The following is a 7,592-nucleotide window of genomic DNA, read 5'->3' as shown; positions in this document are numbered from 1 at the left end:
GATGCCTGTGCCTGGCAGGACGCCGTCCCTGATGCTGTGGGTATAACTTCCCATCGGGTCTGAGGCTTGTTTCGTGCTGGCAGTGTGGCGCAACCGGGGCATCCTAAGTGCCGTGGAGCTGGTCATGTGTCGGCGTGGACTGGGTCACTGGCAGTGAGTCAGTCGTGAGCGGCTGTGCTGGAGCAGCCTCAGCTTCCCAGCGTGATTTACTGAGCAGGCTGTCTCCTGTCCTCTCAGTCCCTTTCTGTTGGCTTTGATCGCTGAGCTAGGCCCCTCTTTGTACAGAAGCATGGATCCAGAATACTGACAGGCTGAGGAACGGGGCAGGCCAGCACAGCTCAGTTCCCCCCTGCTGTTGCCTTGAGTTTTGCACTGACCAAGCAGAGACAGCAAATGCTTTACAGCGTCTACACCATGCTCAAAGGGCAGGCAGTAATTCTGATTATGCTCATTTCTGAAGTCTCTCTGGGAAAAACCAACCAGACAAAAAGGGACTGCCTTTGAGGTACCTTCCCAGCAGCTGGAGAAGCTGCTGAGCTCTTTGCATTCAGGCTCCTTTCTAATGCAGGCTTTGCAGAGATACCGCACGCGGAATAACTAAAGAGCCCTCCGATTTGTGCGGTAAATCCGTGTATTCCCTCAGGAAGCTCTTTTAATTAGAGAAGATGTCTGCTCAGAAGCTGCTGTGCAGAACAGCTCGCCAAACCAGCAGCTGCCTGCAGACCGTGGTGCTGAGGAGAAGCCCTGGTGGTGGAGCACGTGAAGCAAGGTGATGATGCTCCTGCAAGGCTTTGCTGCTCCTCTCTAGGAGCTGGGGCTTCCCAGAGCCGCTGCCGAGAAGAGGAAGAGGAGAGGGGTCCGCTCCTGCCTGCCCTAGGGACCCGGCACGTCAGAGCTTCCTCTCGCGCAGTGCTCCCCGGGGCGAGGTGCTTTGACTCACAGCTTCCTGGAGCGGAGCTGGGGGGACTGAAACGCTGCTGCCGAAAGTACCTGGGGATTTCTGTATGTTCGAAGTGGCATCAAACTGGCTGCTGCCTTGGCACAAGAGGCTATTTCAAGGGAGGGCTATTTCGAGGAAAGGCAAGCGGCTTTAATGCCCGAGACCTCAAAAGCTCCTTTGATACCGCGGTTCTGTTTGTGGTTTCTGAGGCTGATCGTTGCTGCATTCATTCCCAGCCCGTCGTGTCGCAGCTTCGGAGCCTCCAGGGGAGGCTAGCCTGGGTTGTCACGGCAGTGGTTTACACTCGATCGTGTTGTAAAGCAGTCAGTTCCTGCTTCATGTCAGTTCCAGAGAGATGGGAAGCTTCCCATCCAGCCCAGCTGGCGGCTACGAGCAAGACCTAGCAGACTATATACAACTCGATGCTGTGCACCCGGTGTTGTCGCATGGGAATCTAAACAGTTGCTCCATGTTTGCTCAGAAAAGAGAGGACTTTTGCCACGGGGTGTTTGCTGTCAGGAGAAAGAGCCTGCAGAGAGGTGACCATGTGCTTGCCCAGCATCTCGCTGGAGAGCTCCATCTGCGTGGGCTGCATCCTGCAGTGGGTCATTTTCCTCCTGGCTACGGAGGAGACCACTTGTTGTAACTTGGTGTTGTTACTAAGGTTGGCTTGATAAATATTGCAGAATTAACGTGAAGTGGAGATGTTTGCCTTCAGGGAGTGGGCTGCGGGGGAAAGAATGCAAAATGGTGGGACAGAAAAAAAATATTATAAATAAATAACTGTCTTCAGCTCTATTAAAAAGTAATGTTAGCCTGAATCGTAGTTTGCTGATTAAAGACAAAAAAAGAGCCTTGCTTTTTTCCTCCCTCAAAAGTGGGATCATTTATCTCTGCATTGAGACTTAGTTGATGCTTGTGAATTCACTGGTTATTCTGGATGAAAATTCATTCTTTTTAAAAAAAAAAAATACTTCCAAACTGTTATTTTCCATCTCTTCTAGCTTTGTTCCATCAAATAGTCTTCCAAAATACTTATGCTCTAAATTTAGAGAAGAAGACCCTTTCTAGCAAGCACTAGAGGCCACCCAGCCTCCCCTGGTTCTGGTTCAGCCCAGCCCGTGTTCCAGGCTGCTGCAAGCAGAGCACCGTGCGTAAATCCCCCAGGACAGCAGGGAGGCCCCTCCTTTTCCCAGAACAGGCCCAGCTCTCGAAGCCTTGCTGTCTATTTTAACTGCCAAATTCCTGGGGAACTTATCCCATATGTCTGCTCCTCTTGGCTTGAGGCAGCCCTGTCCATAGCCTATGCATGCAGTGCTTCGGAGAGTGGATTGGTTTTTATCTTTTTTTCTCCTGCTTGGTGTTCGGTGGAGGAGTGATCCTAACTGCAGGCGGCAGGTCTGAAACTGAGTAATGTTCTCACGTGGCTCCAGATAAGCCTGCCGTGACCGCCTGCCTGGTAACCCAGCACTAAGCCAGGGAGCAAGGCACCTGTGTGCACCCTTGTGTGCAGTGCCCTCTGCCACTGCTTCCAGGGCCACCTCCGTCCGAGTGAAACTGAAAGCCTTGGAGCCTCTCTTCCAGCTGGTCGAGCCTCGTCCAGAGGCAGTCTGTGTCTGCTGCTGCTCCAAACATGCTGCTTGTTGTGGCATTTCACCTCATGAAAGGCTTAGGCTAGGAATGAAGCTGCTCTGCTGCAGCCTCTGTAAATGTAACCTCTTCCAGTGCTGCCCTTTGCTGCGAAATGCTTCTTTCTGTTCCAGTTTATTCCTCCTGTAGGAAGGGCTTGGAGCGAGGAGACAAATCTGCAAAGGTGGAGGGGAGAAGTGCTAGGCAGCGCTGCAGTACGTTTTGGAGACTGCAGGAGCTCCTGCTGGGACCCGCAAGAAATCGCTTCTGAGCAGCATCCTCAGAGCAATCGGATCAGCGAGTGGTTTGGCTGTTGTGGCCGGGTGCTGCCAGTTACAAACCTGAAACAGGGATCTTGGAGGGGGGGTGGAATGTGGTTGCAGGTGGATATTTTTTATTAGAAGGGAACAACTCAAAACATCTGTGCTCTAAACTCTCGTACTTCAGGGCTCTTCTTGCCCTTTACCCTCTCTGAACCCTTGTTTCGGAAGGAAGGTCTGCTTGAGACAAGAAGGGTCTCTCCAGCGTGAGCTTTTTTAATAGTACTGCCTTTCCCTTTTCATTCGTGCCCGCTGGTAGTGTCAAGCAGTGTCTGCGGCCTGAAACTCAGGATGTTGCGAAATGTTTGTCCTCCTCCAGCTGTGACAGCACTGCTCCGTGGGGTGTAGGTCTGGGTCCGTGTCAATGCGGCTTCGGGGCAGCCTGACAGGGATGCCAGGGCATCCGGCGGGCAGCCCCAGCCATCCTCAGGCCCTGCTGAGGAGGAATGGTTGTTACAGACGTCCAGCTACGGTCTTCTGCGCGACGTTCATGCGTAACGGTGCCAATGTCCTCAATATCCTAGCATGAGAGCAGGGAGGTTGAGCAGCTGTAGGCATGCAGGCGGCTGGTAAACGGGGAGGGTGCTGCACTTAGCAGATGGTGTATTTGTCAAAAACAATTGTCTCAGGTTCCTGAGATCACAGATAGCAAGGAGCTTGTTTCTGGGCACGAGCCAGAAGGTGCAGCCCTTTGTGGGCTGAGGCACTTCTGTGCCAGCAGGACTTGTGCCGCTTCCCAGCCGTGCTGGACCTGCCGTAGTCCTCCAGCTCTGCGTGGTCTGTGGGGTGAAGGGTTAACGCTGCGGGTTCTTGGGATCAGCGCCTTGTTGTCAGCAGAGGATCTGATGCAAAGCATGTGATATGATTAGACTAATAGCCTGTCTCATCCTCGTTGGAGAAAGCTGACTTAAGTCTAAAGCTCCACAAATCATTCAGAATAACAAGCCAGAGGACTCTCCTGTTTGCTCTGCCGTGGTTTATTTGTTGTTGTTCTTCCTTTCTGCCACTGCAAGATCACGTGGATGGGCCCTCGGGGGAGACTGCTGGTGCCAGGAGATCTGCAGCCCCCTGGAGAGCTGGTTGTGCCCAGCAGCGTGGGACCTGCACGCTCTGGAGAGCGCTCGGTTAACCTGGCAGGGCGTCCGCGTTCCTCCCGACGCTCCGGCCAGGGAAGCACGAGGGAGTGCTCGTCCTCCTACGTTCCCCTGGGCAGGAGATGTCTGGTGCTTGGCTTCCAGCGGCCTCTGGCTCCAGCTGAGGACTGAACTCTTGGAAACCCTGCTATTGCTGGGAAGGGCGGTGGACGAGCACAGCTAGGGTTAGCTTCCTTCCCGTCGGGGTGCCGGTGCCCTGGCTCTGCTCTGCCCCCTCCGCCGGTCTGCGGAGATGGATGCAGCCGGTGGGGAGCTAGGGAGGGTTTTGTCTTCCCTTCTAGACAAGCTGTGCAGCTGGCAAAAACTTCCTATCTCTAAAGTAAAGCCTCTCCCTCCACACCTTTACTACAGCCTCACTAATTCCTGGAAGGAACCCCAGAGGATAGGAGACCTCATTTCCCAGTTGAGGCAGATGCCTGTAGCTTTTTAGAAATATGTTTGGCACGGGCGTGCTGAATTTAAACACCCTCTAGTTATCTGCCCTAACATCTGAGAAAATGGAAGTGACTGAGAACCAGTTTGTTTAGAAAGGGAACTTAACAGTAAAAGTCCTTGACTTTGACCTCTTGCATCTTATGGTAGGAGGAGGCAAAGATAAAAATCAGTTTTACTACCTGGCTCTTAACCGCAGACTCAGGGAATCTCTCTCTTAAGCTGGAGAAAAGCTCACATGAAGGCTTTCTCCTCACCCACAGAAGTGCTTGTGCCACGGAGCCTGAGTGATCTGGGCAGGCAGGAAAGGCTGCCGGGTCTCAAGAAGGTATCTCCAAGCCAAGTGGTGTTGGGAGCCGTTGTGCAACCTCTCAGGTGAGTCCTGCTGGCCTCTGAGGAGCTGCTTGCACGAGGAGAGAGGCTTGGGAGCCTGTCCCGTGTCCATACTTACACGGGGGTTTCCAGGTCTGATACCAACAGCAGGTGCTTGGTGGTCCCTGGGCCCACCGGCCCCGCTGGTGGACTCGTGGGCTTTGTTCCTCCACGGGGAGGCCGTGGGGCACGGCAGTGCTGGGGGCACTGCCTGTGGCGTCTGCTGCAGAGGGCGAGTTTACAGCATAACAGCTCCCAGTGAGAGAACAAAGCTGAACTGACTTCTCTTCTGGAGCCATTAAAAAGCCGGCATGGTCGAGTGACGGAGCTGCCCGACCAGTTTCCTGAAATGCCTGTTTTTTCACTGTGCTGCGTGCTGTTTGTAGTCACTGTGGAGACCTCCTCCTGGCCTCTACCTGCAGTGCTTGCTGTACAAACAACAATCTGGTACGCAGTAAGCAGGAAGCAAAAAAAAAAAGAAAAAAAATTCCACTGAACTACTTTTGGCTTTTTCTACTGTCTGCTATTTCTGGTAAGTTTTGTGTTGTTTTTTTTTTGAGGGGGGGTTGGCAGGGGAAGAACCAAAAGAGTTCTGGGATAGGTTGTACGTTTTTTCCCCTTTTTTTGGCAGACCAGTATCTTTGGTCTTGCTGAATGGAAAGATTTGCTTAAATTGGAGAAATGGAGTGTCCTGCAAATATTGTCATGCTGTGTGAGCATGACTGTATAGACTGAAAATAGCAAAGAACTTTCCCCATTTCCAAGTTGTAGGGACTGAAGACGTACTTAAATGTTGGCTTTCAAACGGAAGTGCGAAGTCCAGATGTCCTTAAAATCTGACTGCATCCCTTGCAAACATGCAGAGATGTAAATGGGTGCTTCTAAAACCTGCTTTGCTCTTTGATACCAAAATGTGGGTTGGTTTCTTTTTAGTATGTGACAGTAGTTTATAAATATCTAATCACTTCCTCTCATGCATCAGAAATGTATTTCTAAAATACGTATTTCCGTTTTCCAAAATGCACAATGTGTTTGCTGTTGCAAAACGTGCTGAAAAACCTTCGTGATTATTGACAGTCCTGAGGGTGCTTTCTAATCTAGGATCTCACAGGATGATACTGTCAGATTATTGAACATAACAGTGTAGTAACTCCAGAAATGAAGCAGAAAAAGCTTCGTGTCTTATCTGGTACACTGGGGGAAAAATCTAGTTCAGCAGTGTAAGTTGATAAAAGTTGATTCCTGAGAAATCTGGTCTTTGAGTGACATTGCCAACTCTTCTTGCTCCAGTCTGTCCCCCTCTTACTCTGGGGTTAGCAAGCATGCAAGGACTGCGTGCATGCCTGAGCCTCTGACGACGTGCAAAGGTCTTGCTCGTGTTGTGAGGCAGGTACGGTGACACCCTGCTTGGCGAGCGCTAGCGAGATCAAAGTCTGCTGGCTGCAGCAGTTACAGGCTGATACAGCTACGCTGCTATCTCCCCGTGCTGAGCCCTCATCACAATTTCCTCTAGCTTTAAAGGCAATCGTTTCCACTTCAGAAGCAACTAGCTCTAGAGTAGATGTAATGACAGAGTTTCTTCCGCATAACTTTTTTCCCCCTCCTGTTTCCAAAGCTTGTATTACTCAGAAATACAGTTTTTTTGCTTTGCCCTGATGCTTTTATTAGAAACTGTAGCTGACACGGTGACATTACCACGTGCATAGATCTGCACCCACAAAAGAGGCCTGTTTGAGGTGGCAACCTTAATTAGCAGCCGTAATTTTTAGAGTCCAGCTTCTCCCTCAAACCTTTCTGCTGGAACTCAAGAAGAGACACCGCTTGGAAAATCTGCACTGTGAACATGATCATGTTTACGCTTTCAAGGTCACTACACTGCTGGTATTATCTCAGTGAGCCTGAAGAAAAGTTCATTGAATTCAGACCCGGATATTTTATTGGCTCAGCAGTTATTTGCTCACGGGAGACAAGCTGTACTTCCCAGGTGTGCTAAAAGTCCAAGACCTTTGAGTTTTAATGTCAACGAGATGAACTCCATTGTATATTCTTTGTATGTTACCGGAACCGTGCCCTCGGGGCAATGTTGTACCTGGTTACTGAGAGGCTTAGCAACTCATTGTTCATTAACCCGTCTGTTGTGTGAAGCTGTCAGGGCTCTCCTGCCAGTGACCAGGAGCCCTTCTGACTGCCAAGAGCTCATTCCTTACCTTCGTGGCTAGACAAACGTTCCCAGCAGCTGGGATCAGTGGGGCGAGGGCTCAAAATCCAGCGGCGGGTGGGCTGTCTCCTCCCCTGCCGTGGCAGATCCTGGCCCCCAGGGGTGCCCGTCTCCAGGTCCCCTGGGAGCAGGGGCAGCCGTGTTGTGAGCAGCTCCTGATCCCGGCCATCTTCTGTCCCCTGGTAGGCCACTGAGCTGGTTTCTGGGGTAGGGAATCCTGCAAAAAGATTTTGACCTCCCTCCTAACCTGGTAAAAGCTGGTAGCAGCATATCCTATGGGTCCTGCCTTCGTTTTGTGTCCCCTGGGGTGGTTAGAGCCTGAGGGGTGGTAGTGGGGGAGCAGCTGGCTGAGGTGCAAAGAAACAACCTGCAATTTCTTTGTGGTCATTCCCTTCTCTTAAGGGAGAGATGCGAGGGGAGAGGGACCAGCACCTTCCAGGCCAGGCACGTGCATTCAAACGTGAGCCCTCTTCTGCCCGGCTTGGCGTGTCGGGGCTGAATGTGCTCTCTGAGAGCCTGCGGGAACT

At 51.6% G+C, this 7,592-nt stretch overlaps 1 protein-coding gene across 4 annotated transcripts in view; it reads left to right on the top strand.

Moving 5' to 3' along the window:
• Nucleotides 1–7,592, top strand: part of CD82 (CD82 molecule) — a 34,810-nt gene that overhangs the window by 3,570 nt on the left and 23,648 nt on the right. The window contains exon 1 of one of the 4 annotated variants that reach the window (XM_080593376.1): nt 4,672–4,850. The exons of 2 other annotated variants lie outside the window; for them this stretch is intronic. The gene's annotated coding sequence lies outside the window, so the exon portion shown is untranslated. Of the gene's footprint in view, nt 1–4,671; nt 4,851–5,281; nt 5,380–7,592 lie in introns of those variants that run through there. One more of the 4 variants, XM_080593378.1, reaches the window with a different exon arrangement.

Source organism: Anser brachyrhynchus (assembly GCF_964034855.1).
Source record: "Anser brachyrhynchus genome assembly, chromosome: 5".
Taxonomy (NCBI): Eukaryota; Metazoa; Chordata; class Aves; order Anseriformes; family Anatidae; genus Anser; species Anser brachyrhynchus.
The sequence above is the reverse complement of the archived record's forward strand: the minus strand, read 5'-3'. Positions and strand labels throughout refer to the sequence as shown.